We start from the raw sequence: 19,205 nt of genomic DNA on the forward strand, positions 1-19,205 counted from the left end.
TGGGTTGCCTTCCTTTGAGGGGCTGCCTTATTTTGAGCGGTTGCCTTTGTTTGAGCGGCTGCCTTAGTTTGAGGGGCTGCCTTAGTTTGAGGGGCTGCCTTAGTTTGAGGGGTTGCCTAAGTTTGAGTGGTTGCCTTCATTTGAGGGGCTGCCTTAGTTTGAGTGGTTGCCTTATTTTGAGGGGCTGCCTTATTTTGTGTGGTTGCCTTAGTTTGAGTGGTTGCCTTAGTTTGAGGGGTTGGCTTAGTTTGAGGGGTTGCCTTAGTTTGAGGGGTTGCCTTGGTTTGAGGGGCTGCCTTAGTTTGAGGGGTTGCCTAAGTTTGAGTGGTTGCCTTCGTTTGAGGGTCTGCCTTAGTTTGAGCAGTTGCCTTAGTTTGAGTGGTTGCCTTAGTTTGAGGGGCTGCCTTAGTTTGAGGGGCTGCCTTACTTTGAGCGGTTGCCTTAGTTTGAGCGGATGCCTTAGCTGGGCAGATGCCTTAGCTTGAGCGTTTGCCTTAGTTTGAGGGGTTGCCTTAGTTTGAGGGCCTGCCTTAGTTTGAGCGGTTGCCTTAGTTTGAGTGGTTGCCTTAGTTTGAGGGGTTGCCTTAGTTTGAGCGGTTGCCTTAGTTTGAGGGGTTGCCTTAGTTTGAGGGGTTGCCTAAGTTTGAGTGGTTGCCTTCGTTTGAGGGGCTGCCTTCGTTTGAGCGGTTGCCTTAGTTTGAGTGGTTGCCTTAGTTTGAGGGGCTGGCTTAGTTTGAGGGGTTGCCTTAGTTTGAGCGGTTGCCTTAGTTTGAGCGGATGCCTTAGCTTGAGCGGATGCCTTAGCTTGAGCGTTTGTCTTAGTTTGAGGGGTTGCCTTAGTTTGAGGGGTTGCCTTAGTTTGAGCTGCTGCCTTAGTTTGAGGGGCAGCCTTAGTTTGAGGAGTTGCCTTCGTTTGAGCGGATGCCTTAGTTTGAGCGGTTGCCTTAGTTTGAGGGGCAGCCTTCGTTTGAGGGGTTGCTTTAGTTTGAGCGGTTGACTTAGTTTGATGGGTTGCCTTAATTTGAGCTGCTGCCTCACTTTGAGGGGCTGCCTTAGTTTGAGCGGCTGTCTTAGTTTGAGCGGTTGACTTAGTTTGAGCGGTTGCCTTAGTTTGAGCGGTTGCCTTAGTTTGAGGGGCTACCTTAGTTTGAGGGGTTGCATAATTTTGAGCGGCTGCTTTAGTTTGAGAGGCTGCATTACTTTGAGGGGGTGCCTTAGTTTGAGCGACTGCCTTAGTTTGAGTGGCGGCCTTAGTTTGAGCGGTTGCCTTAGTTTGAGGGGTTGCCTTCGTTTGAGGGGCTGCCTCAGTTTGAGGTGATGCCTTAGTTTGAGGGGTTGCCTTAGTTAGAGGGGTTGCCTTCCTTTGTGGGGCTGCCTTAGTTTGAGCGGTTGCCTTTGTTTGAGCGGCTGCCTTAGTTTGAGGGGCTGCCTTAGTTTGAGGGGCTGCCTTAGTTTGAGCGGCTGCCTGAGTTTGAGGGGCTGCCTGAGTTTGAGGGGTTGCCTTAATTTGAGCGGCTGCCTTAGTTTGAGAGGCTGCCTTAGTTTGAGTAGTTGCCTCAGTTTGAGGGGATGCCTTCGTTTGAGCGGTTGCCTTAGTTTGAGTGGTTGCCTTCGTTTGAGGGGTTGCCTTAGTTTGAGCGCTTGCCTTAGTTTGAGGGGTTGCCTTAGTTTGAGGGGCTGCCTTAGTTTGAGGGGTTGCCTAAGTTTGTGTGGTTGCCTTTGTTTGAGGGTCTGCCTTAGTTTGAGCGGTTGCCTTAGTTTGAGGGGCTGCCTTAGCTTGAGGGGTTGCCTTAGTTTGAGCTGCTGCCTCAGTTTGAGGTGCTGCCTTAGTTTGAGGGGTTGCCTTAGTTTGAGCGGATGCCTTATTTTGAGCGGTTGGCTGAGTATGAGGGGCGGCCTTAGTCCGAGGGGTTGCTTTAGTTTGAGCGGTTGCATTAGTTTGAGGGGTTGCCTTAGTTAGAGGGGTTACCTTAGTTTGCGCGGTTGCATTAGTTTGAGGGGTTGCATTAGTTTGAGGTGTTGCCTTAGTTTGAGCGGTTGCCTTAGTTTGAGGGGTTGCCTTTGTTTGAGGGGTTGCCTTAGTTTGAGCGGTTGCATTAGTTTGAGTGGATGCCTTAGTTTGAGCGTTTGCCTTAGTTTGAGCGGTTGCCTAAGTTTGAGCAGTTGCCTTAGTTTGAGGGGTTGCTTTAGTTTGAGGGGTTACCTTAGTTTGAAGGTTGCCTTAGTTTGAGGTGTTGCATTAGTTTGAGGTGTTGCCTTAGTTTGAGCGGTTGCCTTAGTTTGAGGGGTTGCCTTAGTCCGAGGGGTTGCTTTAGTTTCAGCGGCTGCCTTAGTTTGAGGTGTTGCATTAGTTTGAGGTGTTGCCTTAGTTTGAGCGTTTGCCTTAGTTTGAGGGGTTGCCTTTGTTTGAGGGGTTGCCTTAGTTTGAGCGGTTGCATTAGTTTGAGGGGTTGCCTTAGTTTGAGCGGTTGCCTTAGCTTGAGCGGATGCCTTAGCTTGAGCGTTTGTCTTAGTTTGAGGGGTTGCCTTAGTTTGATGGGTTGCCTTAATTTGAGCTGCTGCCTCACTTTGAGGGGCTGCCTTAGTTTGAGCGGCTGTCTTAGTTTGAGCGGTTGACTTAGTTTGAGCGGTTGCCTTAGTTTGAGCGGTTGCCAAAGTTTGAGGGGCTACCTTAGTATGAGGGGTTGCATAATTTTGAGCGGCTGCTTTAGTTTGAGAGGCTGCATTACTTTGAGGGGGTGCCTTAGTTTGAGCGACTGCCTTAGTTTGAGTGGCGGCCTTAGTTTGAGCGGTTGCCTTAGTTTGAGGGGTTGCCTTCGTTTGAGGGGCTGCCTCAGTTTGAGGTGATGCCTTAGTTTGAGGGATTGCCTTAGTTAGAGGGGTTGCCTTCCTTTGTGGGGCTGCCTTAGTTTGAGCGGTTGCCTTTGTTTGAGCGGCTGCCTTAGTTTGAGGGGCTGCCTTAGTTTGAGGGGCTGCCTTAGTTTGAGCGGCTGCCTGAGTTTGAGGGGCTGCCTGAGTTTGAGGGGTTGCCTTAATTTGAGCGGCTGCCTTAGTTTGAGAGGCTGCCTTAGTTTGAGTAGTTGCCTCAGTTTGAGGGGATGCCTTCGTTTGAGCGGTTGCCTTAGTTTGAGTGGTTGCCTTCGTTTGAGGGGTTGCCTTAGTTTGAGCGCTTGCCTTAGTTTGAGGGGTTGCCTTAGTTTGAGGGGCTGCCTTAGTTTGAGGGGTTGCCTAAGTTTGTGTGGTTGCCTTTGTTTGAGGGTCTGCCTTAGTTTGAGCGGTTGCCTTAGTTTGAGGGGCTGACTTAGCTTGAGGGGTTGCCTTAGTTTGAGCTGCTGCCTCAGTTTGAGGTGCTGCCTTAGTTTGAGGGGTTGCCTTAGTTTGAGCGGATGCCTTATTTTGAGCGGTTGGCTGAGTTTGAGGGGCGGCCTTAGTCCGAGGGGTTGCTTTAGTTTGAGCGGCTGCCTTAGTTTGAGCGGTAGCCTAAGTTTGAGCAGTTGCCTTAGTTTGAGGGGTTACCTTAGTTTGCGCGGTTGCCTTAGTTTGAGGTGTTGCATTAGTTTGAGGTGTTGCCTTAGTTTGAGCGGTTGCCTTAGTTTGAGGGGTTGCCTTTGTTTGAGGGGTTGCCTTAGTTTGAGCGGTTGCATTAGTTTGAGGGGTTGCCTTAGTTTGAGCGGTTGCCTTAGTTTGAGCGGTTGCCTAAGTTTGAGCAGTTGCCTTAGTTTGAGGGGTTGCTTTATTTTGAGGGGTTACCTTAGTTTGAAGGTTGCCTTAGTTTGAGGTGTTGCATTAGTTTGAGGTGTTGCCTTAGTTTGAGCGGTTGCCTTAGTTTGAGGGGTTGCCTTAGTCCGAGGGGTTGCTTTAGTTTGAGCGGCTGCCTTAGTTTGAGGTGTTGCATTAGTTTGAGGTGTTGCCTTAGTTTGAGCGGTTGCCTTAGTTTGAGGGGTTGCCTTTGTTTGAGGGGTTGCCTTAGTTTGAGCGGTTGCATTAGTTTGAGGGGTTGCCTTAGTTTGAGCGGTTGCCTTAGCTTGATGGGTTGCCTTAATTTGAGCTGCTGCCTCACTTTGAGGGGCTGCCTTAGTTTGAGCGGCTTCCTTAGTTTGAGCGGTTGACTTAGTTTGAGCGGTTGCCTTAGTTTGAGCGGTTGCCTTAGTTTGAGGGGCTACCTTAGTTTGAGGGGTTGCATAATTTTGAGCGGCTGCTTTAGTTTGAGAGGCTGCATTACTTTGAGGGGGTGCCTTAGTTTGAGCGGCTGCCTTAGTTTGAGTGGCGGCCTTAGTTTGAGCGGTTGCCTTAGTTTGAGGGGTTGCCTTCGTTTGAGGGGCTGCCTCAGTTTGAGGTGTTGCCTTAGTTTGAGGGGTTGCCTTAGTTAGAGGGGTTGCCTTCCTTTGTGGGGCTGCCTTAGTTTGAGCGGTTGCCTTAGTTTGAGGGGCTGCCTTAGCTTGAGGGGTTGCCTTATTTTGAGCTGCTGCCTCAGTTTGAGGTGCTGCCTTAGTTTGAGGGGTTGCCTTAGTTTGAGCGGATGCCTTATTTTGAGCGGTTGGCTGAGTATGAGGGGCGGCCTTAGTCCGAGGGGTTGCTTTAGTTTGAGCGGTTGCATTAGTTTGAGGGGTTGCCTTAGTTAGAGGGGTTACCTTAGTTTGCGCGGTTGCATTAGTTTGAGGGGTTGCATTAGTTTGAGGTGTTGCCTTAGTTTGAGCGGTTGCCTTAGTTTGAGGGGTTGCCTTTGTTTGAGGGGTTGCCTTAGTTTGAGCGGTTGCATTAGTTTGAGGGGATGCCTTAGTTTGAGCGTTTGCCTTAGTTTGAGCGGTTGCCTAAGTTTGAGCAGTTGCCTTAGTTTGAGGGGTTGCTTTAGTTTGAGGGGTTACCTTAGTTTGAAGGTTGCCTTAGTTTGAGGTGTTGCATTAGTTTGAGGTGTTGCCTTAGTTTGAGCGGTTGCCTTAGTTTGAGCGGATGCCTTAGCTGGGCAGATGCCTTAGCTTGAGCGTTTGCCTTAGTTTGAGGGGTTGCCTTAGTTTGAGGGCCTGCCTTAGTTTGAGCGGTTGCCTTAGTTTGAGTGGTTGCCTTAGTTTGAGGGGTTGCCTTAGTTTGAGCGGTTGCCTTAGTTTGAGGGGTTGCCTTAGTTTGAGGGGTTGCCTAAGTTTGAGTGGTTGCCTTCGTTTGAGGGGCTGCCTTCGTTTGAGCGGTTGCCTTAGTTTGAGTGGTTGCCTTAGTTTGAGGGGCTGGCTTAGTTTGAGGGGTTGCCTTAGTTTGAGCGGTTGCCTTAGTTTGAGCGGATGCCTTAGCTTGAGCGGATGCCTTAGCTTGAGCGTTTGTCTTAGTTTGAGGGGTTGCCTTAGTTTGAGGGGTTGCCTTAGTTTGAGCTGCTGCCTTAGTTTGAGGGGCAGCCTTAGTTTGAGGAGTTGCCTTCGTTTGAGCGGATGCCTTAGTTTGAGCGGTTGCCTTAGTTTGAGGGGCAGCCTTCGTTTGAGGGGTTGCTTTAGTTTGAGCGGTTGACTTAGTTTGATGGGTTGCCTTAATTTGAGCTGCTGCCTCACTTTGAGGGGCTGCCTTAGTTTGAGCGGCTGTCTTAGTTTGAGCGGTTGACTTAGTTTGAGCGGTTGCCTTAGTTTGAGCGGTTGCCTTAGTTTGAGGGGCTACCTTAGTTTGAGGGGTTGCATAATTTTGAGCGGCTGCTTTAGTTTGAGAGGCTGCATTACTTTGAGGGGGTGCCTTAGTTTGAGCGACTGCCTTAGTTTGAGTGGCGGCCTTAGTTTGAGCGGTTGCCTTAGTTTGAGGGGTTGCCTTCGTTTGAGGGGCTGCCTCAGTTTGAGGTGATGCCTTAGTTTGAGGGGTTGCCTTAGTTAGAGGGGTTGCCTTCCTTTGTGGGGCTGCCTTAGTTTGAGCGGTTGCCTTTGTTTGAGCGGCTGCCTTAGTTTGAGGGGCTGCCTTAGTTTGAGGGGCTGCCTTAGTTTGAGCGGCTGCCTGAGTTTGAGGGGCTGCCTGAGTTTGAGGGGTTGCCTTAATTTGAGCGGCTGCCTTAGTTTGAGAGGCTGCCTTAGTTTGAGTAGTTGCCTCAGTTTGAGGGGATGCCTTCGTTTGAGCGGTTGCCTTAGTTTGAGTGGTTGCCTTCGTTTGAGGGGTTGCCTTAGTTTGAGCGCTTGCCTTAGTTTGAGGGGTTGCCTTAGTTTGAGGGGCTGCCTTAGTTTGAGGGGTTGCCTAAGTTTGTGTGGTTGCCTTTGTTTGAGGGTCTGCCTTAGTTTGAGCGGTTGCCTTAGTTTGAGGGGCTGCCTTAGCTTGAGGGGTTGCCTTAGTTTGAGCTGCTGCCTCAGTTTGAGGTGCTGCCTTAGTTTGAGGGGTTGCCTTAGTTTGAGCGGATGCCTTATTTTGAGCGGTTGGCTGAGTATGAGGGGCGGCCTTAGTCCGAGGGGTTGCTTTAGTTTGAGCGGTTGCATTAGTTTGAGGGGTTGCCTTAGTTAGAGGGGTTACCTTAGTTTGCGCGGTTGCATTAGTTTGAGGGGTTGCATTAGTTTGAGGTGTTGCCTTAGTTTGAGCGGTTGCCTTAGTTTGAGGGGTTGCCTTTGTTTGAGGGGTTGCCTTAGTTTGAGCGGTTGCATTAGTTTGAGTGGATGCCTTAGTTTGAGCGTTTGCCTTAGTTTGAGCGGTTGCCTAAGTTTGAGCAGTTGCCTTAGTTTGAGGGGTTGCTTTAGTTTGAGGGGTTACCTTAGTTTGAAGGTTGCCTTAGTTTGAGGTGTTGCATTAGTTTGAGGTGTTGCCTTAGTTTGAGCGGTTGCCTTAGTTTGAGGGGTTGCCTTAGTCCGAGGGGTTGCTTTAGTTTCAGCGGCTGCCTTAGTTTGAGGTGTTGCATTAGTTTGAGGTGTTGCCTTAGTTTGAGCGTTTGCCTTAGTTTGAGGGGTTGCCTTTGTTTGAGGGGTTGCCTTAGTTTGAGCGGTTGCATTAGTTTGAGGGGTTGCCTTAGTTTGAGCGGTTGCCTTAGCTTGAGCGGATGCCTTAGCTTGAGCGTTTGTCTTAGTTTGAGGGGTTGCCTTAGTTTGATGGGTTGCCTTAATTTGAGCTGCTGCCTCACTTTGAGGGGCTGCCTTAGTTTGAGCGGCTGTCTTAGTTTGAGCGGTTGACTTAGTTTGAGCGGTTGCCTTAGTTTGAGCGGTTGCCAAAGTTTGAGGGGCTACCTTAGTATGAGGGGTTGCATAATTTTGAGCGGCTGCTTTAGTTTGAGAGGCTGCATTACTTTGAGGGGGTGCCTTAGTTTGAGCGACTGCCTTAGTTTGAGTGGCGGCCTTAGTTTGAGCGGTTGCCTTAGTTTGAGGGGTTGCCTTCGTTTGAGGGGCTGCCTCAGTTTGAGGTGATGCCTTAGTTTGAGGGATTGCCTTAGTTAGAGGGGTTGCCTTCCTTTGTGGGGCTGCCTTAGTTTGAGCGGTTGCCTTTGTTTGAGCGGCTGCCTTAGTTTGAGGGGCTGCCTTAGTTTGAGGGGCTGCCTTAGTTTGAGCGGCTGCCTGAGTTTGAGGGGCTGCCTGAGTTTGAGGGGTTGCCTTAATTTGAGCGGCTGCCTTAGTTTGAGAGGCTGCCTTAGTTTGAGTAGTTGCCTCAGTTTGAGGGGATGCCTTCGTTTGAGCGGTTGCCTTAGTTTGAGTGGTTGCCTTCGTTTGAGGGGTTGCCTTAGTTTGAGCGCTTGCCTTAGTTTGAGGGGTTGCCTTAGTTTGAGGGGCTGCCTTAGTTTGAGGGGTTGCCTAAGTTTGTGTGGTTGCCTTTGTTTGAGGGTCTGCCTTAGTTTGAGCGGTTGCCTTAGTTTGAGGGGCTGACTTAGCTTGAGGGGTTGCCTTAGTTTGAGCTGCTGCCTCAGTTTGAGGTGCTGCCTTAGTTTGAGGGGTTGCCTTAGTTTGAGCGGATGCCTTATTTTGAGCGGTTGGCTGAGTTTGAGGGGCGGCCTTAGTCCGAGGGGTTGCTTTAGTTTGAGCGGCTGCCTTAGTTTGAGCGGTAGCCTAAGTTTGAGCAGTTGCCTTAGTTTGAGGGGTTACCTTAGTTTGCGCGGTTGCCTTAGTTTGAGGTGTTGCATTAGTTTGAGGTGTTGCCTTAGTTTGAGCGGTTGCCTTAGTTTGAGGGGTTGCCTTTGTTTGAGGGGTTGCCTTAGTTTGAGCGGTTGCATTAGTTTGAGGGGTTGCCTTAGTTTGAGCGGTTGCCTTAGTTTGAGCGGTTGCCTAAGTTTGAGCAGTTGCCTTAGTTTGAGGGGTTGCTTTATTTTGAGGGGTTACCTTAGTTTGAAGGTTGCCTTAGTTTGAGGTGTTGCATTAGTTTGAGGTGTTGCCTTAGTTTGAGCGGTTGCCTTAGTTTGAGGGGTTGCCTTAGTCCGAGGGGTTGCTTTAGTTTGAGCGGCTGCCTTAGTTTGAGGTGTTGCATTAGTTTGAGGTGTTGCCTTAGTTTGAGCGGTTGCCTTAGTTTGAGGGGTTGCCTTTGTTTGAGGGGTTGCCTTAGTTTGAGCGGTTGCATTAGTTTGAGGGGTTGCCTTAGTTTGAGCGGTTGCCTTAGCTTGATGGGTTGCCTTAATTTGAGCTGCTGCCTCACTTTGAGGGGCTGCCTTAGTTTGAGCGGCTTCCTTAGTTTGAGCGGTTGACTTAGTTTGAGCGGTTGCCTTAGTTTGAGCGGTTGCCTTAGTTTGAGGGGCTACCTTAGTTTGAGGGGTTGCATAATTTTGAGCGGCTGCTTTAGTTTGAGAGGCTGCATTACTTTGAGGGGGTGCCTTAGTTTGAGCGGCTGCCTTAGTTTGAGTGGCGGCCTTAGTTTGAGCGGTTGCCTTAGTTTGAGGGGTTGCCTTCGTTTGAGGGGCTGCCTCAGTTTGAGGTGTTGCCTTAGTTTGAGGGGTTGCCTTAGTTAGAGGGGTTGCCTTCCTTTGTGGGGCTGCCTTAGTTTGAGCGGTTGCCTTAGTTTGAGGGGCTGCCTTAGCTTGAGGGGTTGCCTTAGTTTGAGCTGCTGCCTCAGTTTGAGGTGCTGCCTTAGTTTGAGGGGTTGCCTTAGTTTGAGCGGATGCCTTATTTTGAGCGGTTGGCTGAGTATGAGGGGCGGCCTTAGTCCGAGGGGTTGCTTTAGTTTGAGCGGTTGCATTAGTTTGAGGGGTTGCCTTAGTTAGAGGGGTTACCTTAGTTTGCGCGGTTGCATTAGTTTGAGGGGTTGCATTAGTTTGAGGTGTTGCCTTAGTTTGAGCGGTTGCCTTAGTTTGAGGGGTTGCCTTTGTTTGAGGGGTTGCCTTAGTTTGAGCGGTTGCATTAGTTTGAGGGGATGCCTTAGTTTGAGCGTTTGCCTTAGTTTGAGCGGTTGCCTAAGTTTGAGCAGTTGCCTTAGTTTGAGGGGTTGCTTTAGTTTGAGGGGTTACCTTAGTTTGAAGGTTGCCTTAGTTTGAGGTGTTGCATTAGTTTGAGGTGTTGCCTTAGTTTGAGCGGTTGCCTTAGTTTGAGGGGATGCCTTAGTCCGAGGGGTTGCTTTAGTTTCAGCGGCTGCCTTAGTTTGAGGTGTTGCATTAGTTTGAGGTGTTGCCTTAGTTTGAGCGTTTGCCTTAGTTTGAGGGGTTGCCTTTGTTTGAGGGGTTGCCTTAGTTTGAGCGGTTGCATTAGTTTGAGGGGTTGCCTTAGTTTGAGCGGTTGCCTTAGCTTGAGCGGATGCCTTAGCTTGAGCGTTTGTCTGAGTTTGAGGGGTTGCCTTAGTTTGATGGGTTGCCTTAATTTGAGCTGCTGCCTCACTTTGAGGGGCTGCCTTAGTTTGAGCGGCTGTCTTAGTTTGAGCGGTTGACTTAGTTTGAGCGGTTGCCTTAGTTTGAGCGGTTGCCAAAGTTTGAGGGGCTACCTTAGTATGAGGGGTTGCATAATTTTGAGCGGCTGCTTTAGTTTGAGAGGCTGCATTACTTTGAGGGGGTGCCTTAGTTTGAGCGACTGCCTTAGTTTGAGTGGCGGCCTTAGTTTGAGCGGTTGCCTTAGTTTGAGGGGTTGCCTTCGTTTGAGGGGCTGCCTCAGTTTGAGGTGATGCCTTAGTTTGAGGGGTTGCCTTAGTTAGAGGGGTTGCCTTCCTTTGTGGGGCTGCCTTAGTTTGAGCGGTTGCCTTTGTTTGAGCGGCTGCCTTAGTTTGAGGGGCTGCCTTAGTTTGAGGGGCTGCCTTAGTTTGAGCGGCTGCCTGAGTTTGAGGGGCTGCCTGAGTTTGAGGGGTTGCCTTAATTTGAGCGGCTGCCTTAGTTTGAGAGGCTGCCTTAGTTTGAGTAGTTGCCTCAGTTTGAGGGGATGCCTTCGTTTGAGCGGTTGCCTTAGTTTGAGTGGTTGCCTTCGTTTGAGGGGTTGCCTTAGTTTGAGCGCTTGCCTTAGTTTGAGGGGTTGCCTTAGTTTGAGGGGCTGCCTTAGTTTGAGGGGTTGCCTAAGTTTGTGTGGTTGCCTTTGTTTGAGGGTCTGCCTTAGTTTGAGCGGTTGCCTTAGTTTGAGGGGCTGACTTAGCTTGAGGGGTTGCCTTAGTTTGAGCTGCTGCCTCAGTTTGAGGTGCTGCCTTAGTTTGAGGGGTTGCCTTAGTATGAGCGGATGCCTTATTTTGAGCGGTTGGCTGAGTTTGAGGGGCGGCCTTAGTCCGAGGGGTTGCTTTAGTTTGAGCGGCTGCCTTAGTTTGAGCGGTAGCCTAAGTTTGAGCAGTTGCCTTAGTTTGAGGGGTTACCTTAGTTTGCGCGGTTGCCTTAGTTTGAGGTGTTGCATTAGTTTGAGGTGTTGCCTTAGTTTGAGCGGTTGCCTTAGTTTGAGGGGTTGCCTTTGTTTGAGGGGTTGCCTTAGTTTGAGCGGTTGCATTAGTTTGAGGGGTTGCCTTAGTTTGAGCGGTTGCCTTAGTTTGAGCGGTTGCCTAAGTTTGAGCAGTTGCCTTAGTTTGAGGGGTTGCTTTATTTTGAGGGGTTACCTTAGTTTGAAGGTTGCCTTAGTTTGAGGTGTTGCATTAGTTTGAGGTGTTGCCTTAGTTTGAGCGGTTGCCTTAGTTTGAGGGGTTGCCTTAGTCCGAGGGGTTGCTTTAGTTTGAGCGGCTGCCTTAGTTTGAGGTGTTGCATTAGTTTGAGGTGTTGCCTTAGTTTGAGCGGTTGCCTTAGTTTGAGGGGTTGCCTTTGTTTGAGGGGTTGCCTTAGTTTGAGCGGTTGCATTAGTTTGAGGGGTTGCCTTAGTTTGAGCGGTTGCCTTAGCTTGATGGGTTGCCTTAATTTGAGCTGCTGCCTCACTTTGAGGGGCTGCCTTAGTTTGAGCGGCTTCCTTAGTTTGAGCGGTTGACTTAGTTTGAGCGGTTGCCTTAGTTTGAGCGGTTGCCTTAGTTTGAGGGGCTACCTTAGTTTGAGGGGTTGCATAATTTTGAGCGGCTGCTTTAGTTTGAGAGGCTGCATTACTTTGAGGGGGTGCCTTAGTTTGAGCGGCTGCCTTAGTTTGAGTGGCGGCCTTAGTTTGAGCGGTTGCCTTAGTTTGAGGGGTTGCCTTCGTTTGAGGGGCTGCCTCAGTTTGAGGTGTTGCCTTAGTTTGAGGGGTTGCCTTAGTTAGAGGGGTTGCCTTCCTTTGTGGGGCTGCCTTAGTTTGAGCGGTTGCCTTTATTTGAGCGGCTGCCTTAGTTTGAGGGGCTGCCTTAGTTTGAGGGGCTGCCTTAGTTTGAGCGGCTGCCTGAGTTTGAGGGGCTGCCTGAGTTTGAGGGGTTGCCTTAATTTGACGGCTGCCTTAGTTTGAGAGGCTGCCTTAGTTTGACTAGTTGCCTCAGTTTGAGGGGATGCCTTAGTTTAAGCGGTTGCCTTAGTTTGAGTGGTTGCCTTCGTTTGAGGGGTTGCCTTAGTTTGAGCGCTTGCCTTAGTTTGAGGGGTTGCCTTAGTTTGAGGGGCTGCCTTAGTTTGAGGGGTTGCCTAAGTTTGTGTGGTTGCCTTTGTTTGAGGGTCTGCCTTAGTTTGAGCGGTTGCCTTAGTTTGAGGGGCTGCCTTAGCTTGAGGGGTTGCCTTAGTTTGAGCTGCTGCCTTAGTTTGAGGTGCTGCCTTAGTTTGAGGGGTTGCCTTAGTTTGAGCGGATGCCTTATTTTGAGCGGTTGGCTTAGTTTGAGGGGCGGCCTTAGTCCGAGGGGTTGCTTTAGTTTGAGCGGCTGCCTTAGTTTGAGCGGTTGCCTAAGTTTGAGCTGTTGCCTTAGTTTGAGGGGTTGCCTTAGTTTGAGGGGTTACCTTAGTTTGCGCGGTTGCCTTAGTTTGAGGTGTTGCATTAGTTTGAGGTGTTGCCTTAGTTTGAGCGGTTGCCTTAGCTTGAGGGGTTGCCTTTGTTTGAGGGGTTGCCTTAGTTTGAGCGGTTGCATTAGTTTGAGGGGTTGCCTTAGTTTGAGCGGTTGCCTTAGTTTGAGGGGTTGCCTTTGTTTGAGGGGTTGCCTTAGTTTGAGCGGTTGCCTTACTTTGAGGGCTTGCCTTAGTTTGAGCGGTTGCCTTAGTTTGAGGGGTTGCCGAAGTTTGAGGGGTTGCCTTAGTTTGCGTGGTTGCCTTAGTTTGAGGGGCTGCCTTAGTTTGAGGGGTTGCATAATATTGAGCGGCTGCCTTAGTTTTAGCGGCTGCCTTAGTTTGAGTGGCGGCCTTAGTTTGATCGGTTGCCTTAGTTTGAGGGGTTCCCTTAGTTTGAGGGGCTGCCTCAGTTTGAGGTGTTGCCTTAGTTTGAGGGGTTGCCTTAGTTTGAGCGGTTGCCTTTGTTTGAGCGGCTGCCTTAGTTTGAGTGGCTGCCTTAGTTTGAGGGGCTGCCTTAGTTTGAGGGGATGCCTTAGTTTGAGAGGCTGCCTTAGTTTGAGGTGCTGCCTTAGTTTGAGCGGCTGCCTTAGTTTGAGGGGCTGTCTTAGTTTGAGCGGCTGCCTTAGGTTGAGCGGCTGCCTTAGTTTGAGCGGCTGCCTTCGTCTGAGGGGTTGCCTTAGTTTGAGCGGATGCCTTAGTTTGACAGGTTGCCTTTGTTTGAGCGGCTGCCTTAGTTTGAGCGGCTGCCTTAGTTTGAGGGGTTGCCTTAGTTTGACAGGTTGCCTGAGTTTGAGGGCTTGCCTTAGTTTGAGCGGCTGCCTTAGTTTGAGCGGCTGCCTTAGTTTGAGGTGTTGCCTTAGTTTGAGCGGATGCCTTATTTTGAGCGGCTGCCTTAGTTTGAGCGGTTGCCTAATTTTGAGCGGTTGCTTTAGTTTGAGGGGTTGTCTTAGTTTGAAGGGTTACCTTAGTTTGAGCGGTTGCCTTAGTTTGAGGGGTTGCATTAGTTTGAGGTGTTGCCTTCGTTTGGGCGGTTGCCTTAGTTTGAGGGGTTGCCTTTGTTTGAGGGGTTGCCTTAGTTTGAGCGGTTGCATTAGTTTGAGGGGTTGCCTTAGTTTGAGCGGTTGCCTTAGTTTGAGGGGTTGCCTTTGTTTGAGGGGTTGCCTTTGTTTGAGCGGTTGCCTTACTTTGAGGGCTTGCCTTAGTTTGAGCGGTTGCCTTAGTTTGAGGGGTTGCCTTAGTTTGAGGGGTTGCCTTTGTTTGCGCGGTTGCCTTAGTTTGAGGGGCTGCCTTAGTTTGAGGGGTTGCATTAGTTTGAGGGGTTGCCTTAGTTTGAGGGGTTGCCTTAGTTTGATGGGTTGCCTTACTTTGAGGGGCTGCCTTATTTTGAGCGGTTGCCTTTGTTTGAGCGGCTGCCTTAGTTTGAGGGGCTGCCTTAGTTTGAGGGGCTGCCTGAGTTTGAGGGGTTGCCTAAGTTTGATAGGTTGCCTTCGTTTGAGGGGCTGCCTTAGTTTGAGTGGTTGCCTTAGTTTGAGGGGCTGCCTTAGTTTGAGTGGTTGCCTTAGTTTGAGTGGTTGCCTTAGTTTGAGGGGTTGGCTTAGTTTGAGCCTTTGCCTCAGTTTGAGGGGTTGCCTTGGTTTGAGGGGCTGCCTTAGTTTGAGGGGTTGCCTAAGTTTGAGTGGTTGCCTTCGTTTGAGGGTCTGCCTTAGTTTGAGCAGTTGCCTTAGTTTGAGTGGTTGCCTTAGTTTGAGGGGCTGCCTTAGTTTGAGGGGCTGCCTTAGTTTGAGCGTTTGCCTTAGTTTGAGCGGATGCCTTAGCTGGGCAGATGCCTTAGCTTGAGCGTTTGCCTTCGTTTGAGGGGTTGCCTTAGTTTGAGGGCCTGCCTTAGTTTGAGCGGTTGCCTTAGTTTGAGGGTTGCCTTAGTTTGAGGGGTTGCCTTAGTTTGAGGGGCTGCCTTAGTTTGAGGGGTTGCCTAAGTTTGAGTGGTTGCCTTCGTTTGAGGGGCTGCCTTAGTTTGAGCGGTTGCCTTAGTTTGAGTGGTTGCCTTAGTTTGAGGGGCTGCCTTAGTTTGAGGGGTTGCCTTAGTTTGAGCGGTTGCCTTAGTCTGAGCGGATGCCTTAGCTTGAGCGGATGCCTTAGTTTGAGGGGCAGCCTTAGTTTGAGGAGTTGCCTTAGTTTGAGCGGATGCCTTAGTTTGAGCGGTTGCCTTAGTTTGAGGGGCAGCCTTCGTTTGAGGGGTTACTTTAGTTTGAGCGGTTGACTTAGTTTGATGGGTTGCCTTAATTTGAGCTGCTGCCTCACTTTGAGGGGCTGCCTTAGTTTGAGCGGCTGCCTTAGTTTGAGCGGTTGACTTAGTTTGAGCGGTTGCCTTAGTTTGAGCGGTTGCCTTAGTGTGAGCGGTTGCCTTAGTTTGAGGGGTTGCATAATTTTGAGCGGCTGCTTTAGTTTGAGAGGCTGCATTACTTTGAGGGGGTGCCTTAGTTTGAGCGGCTGCCTTAGTTTGAGTGGCGGCCTTAGTTTGAGCGGTTGCCTTAGTTTGAGGGGTAGCCTTCGTTTGAGGGGCTGCCTCAGTTTGAGGTGTTGCCTTAGTTTGAGGGGTTGCCTTAGTTAGAGGGGTTGCCTTCCTTTGTGGGGCTGCCTTAGTTTGAGGGGCTGCCTTAGTTTGAGGGGCTGCCTTAGTTTGAGCGGCTGCCTGAGTTTGAGGGGCTGCCTTAGTTTGAGGGGTTGCCTTAATTTGAGCGGCTGCCTTAGTTTGAGAGGCTGCCTTAGTTTGAGTAGTTGCCTCAGTTTGAGGGGATGCCTTAGTTTGAGCGGTTACCTTAGTTTGAGGGGTTGCATAATTTTGAGCGGCTGCTTTAGTTTGAGAGGCTGCATTACTTTGAGGGGGTGCCTTAGTTTGAGCGGCTGCCTTAGTTTGAGTGGCGGCCTTAGTTTGAGCGGTTGCCTTAGTTTGAGGGGTTGCCTTCGTTTGAGGGGCTGCCTCAGTTTGAGGTGTTGCCTTAGTTTGAGGGGTTGCCTTAGTTAGAGGGGTTGCCTTCCTTTGTGGGGCTGTCTTAGTTTGAGCGGTTGCCTTTGTTTGAGCGGCTGCCTTTGTTTGAGGGGCTGCCTTAGTTTGAGGGGCTGCTTTAGTTTGAGCGGCTGCCTGAGTTTGAGGGGCTGCCTTAGTTTGAGGGGTTGCCTTAATTTGAGCGGCTGCGTTAGTTTGAGAGGCTGCCTTAGTTTGAGTAGTTGCCTCAGTTTGAGGGGATGCCTTAATTTGAGCAGTTGCCTTAGTTTGAGTGGTTGCCTTAGTTTGAGGGGTTGCCTTAGTTTGAGCGCTTGCCTTAGTTTGAGGGGTTGCCTTAGTTTGAGGGGCGGCCTTCGTTTGAGTGGTTGCCTTAGCTTGAGGGGTTGCCTTAATTTGAGCTGCTGCCTTACTTTGAGGGGCTGCCTCAGTTTGAGCGGCTGCCATAGTTTGAGCTGTTGACATAGTTTGAGCGGTTGCCTTATTTTGAGATTCTGCTTAGTTTGAGCGGCTGCCTTAGTTTGAGCGGCTGCCTTAGTGTGAGCGGTTGCCTTAGTTTGAGGGGCTACCTTAGTTTGAGGGGTTGCACAATATTGAGCAGCTGCCTTAGTTTGAGAGGCTGCCTTACTTTGAGGGGCTGCCTTTGTTTGAGCGACTGCCTTAGTTTGAGTGGCGGCCTTAGTTTGATCTGTTTCCTTAGTTTGACGGGTTGCCTTAGTTTGAGGGGCTGCCTTAGTTTGAGGGGTTGCCTTCCTTTGTGGGGCTGCCTTAGTTAGAGCGGTTGCCTTTGTTTGAGCGGCTGCCTTAGTTTGAGGGGCTGCCTTAGTTTTAGCGGCTGCCTTAGTTTGAGCGGCTGCCTTAGTTTGAGGGGCTGCCTTAGTTTGAGCGGCTGCCTTAGTTTGAGCGGCTGCCTTAGTTTGAGTGGCTGCCTTAGTTTGAGGGCTTGCCTTAGTTTGAGTGGCTGCCTTAGTTTGAGCGGTTGCCTTAGATTGACAGGTTGCCTTAGTTTGAGCGGCTGCCTTAGTTTGAACGGCTGCCTTAGTTTGAGGGGTTGCCTTAGTTTGACAGGTTGCCTTAGTTTGAGGGCTTGCCTTAGTTTGACAGGTTGCCTTAGTTTGAGGGCTTGCCTTAGTTTGAGCGGCTGCCATAGTTTGAGCTGTTGACATAGTTTGAGCGGTTGCCTTATTTTGAGATTCTGCTTAGTTTGAGCGGCTGCCTTAGTTTGAGCGGCTGCCTTAGTTTGAGCGGTTGCCTTAGTTTGAGGGGCTACCTTAGTTTGAGGGGTTGCACAATATTGAGCAGCTGCCTTAGTTTGAGAGGCTGCCTTACTTTGAGGGGCTGCCTTTGTTTGAGCGACTGCCTTAGTTTGAGTGGCGGCCTTAGTTTGATCGGTTACCTTAGTTTGACGGGTTGCCTTAGTTTGAGGGGCTGCCTCAGTTTGATGTGTTGCCTTAGTTTGAGGGGTTGCCTTAGTTTGAGGGGTTGCCTTAGTTTGAGGGGTTGCCTTCCTTTGTGGGGCTGCCTTAGTTTGAGCGGTTGCATTTGTTTGAGCGGCTGCCTTAGTTTGAGGGGCTGCCTTAGTTTGAGCGGCTGCCTTAGTTTGAGCGGCTGCCTTAGTTTGAGCGGCTGCCTTAGTTTGAGTGGCTGCCTTAGTTTGAGGGCTTGCCTTAGTTTGAGCGGCTGCCTTAGTTTGTGCGGTTGCCTTAGATTGACAAGTTGCCTTAGTTTGAGCGGCTGCCTTAGTTTGAGCGGCTGCCTTAGTTTGAGGGGTTGCCTTAGTTTGACAGGTTGCCTTAGTTTGAGGGCTTGCCTTAGTTTGAGCGGCTGCCTTAGTTTGAGCGGCTGCCTTAGTTTGAGGGGTTGCCTTAGTTTGAGCGGATGCATTATTTTGAGCGGTTGCCTTAGTTTGAGGGGCGGCCTTAGTTCGAGGGGTTGCTTTAGTTTGAGCGGTTGCCTTAGTTTGAGGGGTTGTCTTAGTTTGAGCGGCAGTCTTAATTTGAGCGGCTGCCTTAGTTTGAGCGGTTGCCTAAGTTTGAGCGGTTGCCTTAGTTTGAGGGGTTGCCTTAGTTTGAGGGGTTACCTTAGTTTGCGCGGTTGCCTTAGTTTGAGGGGTTGCATTAGTTTGAGGAGTTGCCTAAGTTTGAGGGGTGGCCTTTGTTTGAGGGGCTGACTTAGTTTGAGCGGTTGCATTAGTTTGAGGGGTTGCCTTAGTTTGAGCGGTTGCCTTAGTTTGAGGGGTTGCCTTTGTTTGAGGGGTTGCCTTAGTTTGAGCGGTTGCCTTACTTTGAGGGGTTGCCTTAGTTTGAGCGGTTGCCTTAGTTTGAGGGGTTGCCTTAGTTTGAGGGGTTGCCTTAGTTTGCGCGGTTGCCTTAGTTTGAGGGGCTGCCTTAGTTTGAGGGGTTGCATTAGTTTGAGGGGTTGCCTTAGTTTGAGGGGCTGCCTTAGTTTGAGGGTTTGCCTAAGTTGGAGTGGTTGCCTTAGTTTGAGGGTCTGCCTTAGTTTGAGCTGTTGCCTTAGTTTGAGTGGTTGCCTTACTTTGAGGGGCTACCTTAGTTTGAGGGGTTGCCTAAGTTTGAGTGGTTGCCTTCGTTTGAGGGTCTGCCTTATCTTGAGCGGTTACCTTAGTTTGAGTGGTTGCCTTAGTTTGAGGGGCTGCCTTAGTTTGAGGGGTTGCCTTAGTTTGAGTGGTTGCCTTAGTTTGAGGGGCTGCCTTAGTTTGAGGGCTTGCTTTAGTTTGAGCGGTTGCCTTAGTTTGAGCGTTTGCCTTAGTTTGAGGGGTTGCCTTAGTTTGAGCGAATGCCTTAGTTTGAGCGTTTGCCTTAGTTTGAGGGGTTGCCTTAGTTTGAGGGGTTGCCTTAGTTTGAGCTGTTGCCTTAGTTTGATTTGTTGCCTTAGTTTGAGGGGCTGCCTTAGTTTGAGCGGTTGCCTTAGTTTGAGTGGTTGCCTTACTTTGAGGGGCTACCTTAGTTTGAGGGGTTGCCTAAGTTTGAGTGGTTGCCTTCGTTTGAGGGTCTGCCTTAGTTTGAGCGGTTGCCTTAGTTTGAGTGGTTGCCTTAGTTTGAGGGGCTGCCTTAGTTTGAGGGGTTGCCTTAGTCTGAGCGGTTGCTTTAGTTTGAGCGGATGTCTTAGTTTGCGCGGATGCCTTAGCTTGAGCGTTTGCCTTAGTTTGAGGGGTTGCCTTAGTTTGAGCGGATGCCTTAGTTTGATCGGTTGCCTTAATTTGAGGGGCGGTCTTCGTTTGAGGGGTTGCTTTAGTTTGAGCGGTTGCCTTAGTTTGAGTGGTTGCCTTAGTTTGAGGGGCTGCCTTAGTTTGAGGGGTTGCTTTAGTTTGAGCGGTTGCCTTAGTTTGAGCGTTTGCCTTAGTTTGAGGGGTTGCATTAGTTTGAGCGGATGCCTTAGTTTGAGCGTTTGCCTTAGTTTGAGGGGTTGCCTTAGTTTGAGGGGTTGCCTTAGTTTGAGCTGTTGCCTTAGTTTGATTTGTTGCCTTAGTTTGAGGGGCTGCCTTAGTTTGAGCGGTTGCCTTAGTTTGAGTGGTTGCCTTACTTTGAGGGGCTACCTTAGTTTGAGGGGTTGTTAAGTTTGAGTGGTTGCCTTCGTTTGAGGGTCTGCCTTAGTTTGAGCGGTTGCCTTAGTTTGAGTGGTTGCCTTAGTTTGAGGGGCTGCCTTAGTTTGAGGGGTTGCCTTAGTCTGAGCGGTTGCTTTAGTTTGAGCAGATGCCTTAGTTTGCGCGGATGCCTTAGCTTGAGCGTTTGCCTTAGTTTGAGGGGTTGCCTTAGTTTGAGCTGTTGCCTTAGTTTGAGCGGTTGCCATAATTTGAGGGGCGGTCTTCGTTTGAGGGGTTGCTTTAGTCTGAGCGGTTGCCTTAGTTTGAGGGGTTGCCTTAGTTTGAGCTGCTGCCTTAGATTGAGTGGCTGCCTTAGTTTGAGGGGCTGCCTCAGTTTGATCGCTTGCCTTAGTTTGAGGGGCGGCCTTCGT

The sequence above is a fragment of the Heterodontus francisci genome, chromosome 11 (assembly GCF_036365525.1).
Source record: "Heterodontus francisci isolate sHetFra1 chromosome 11, sHetFra1.hap1, whole genome shotgun sequence".
Taxonomy (NCBI): Eukaryota; Metazoa; Chordata; class Chondrichthyes; order Heterodontiformes; family Heterodontidae; genus Heterodontus; species Heterodontus francisci.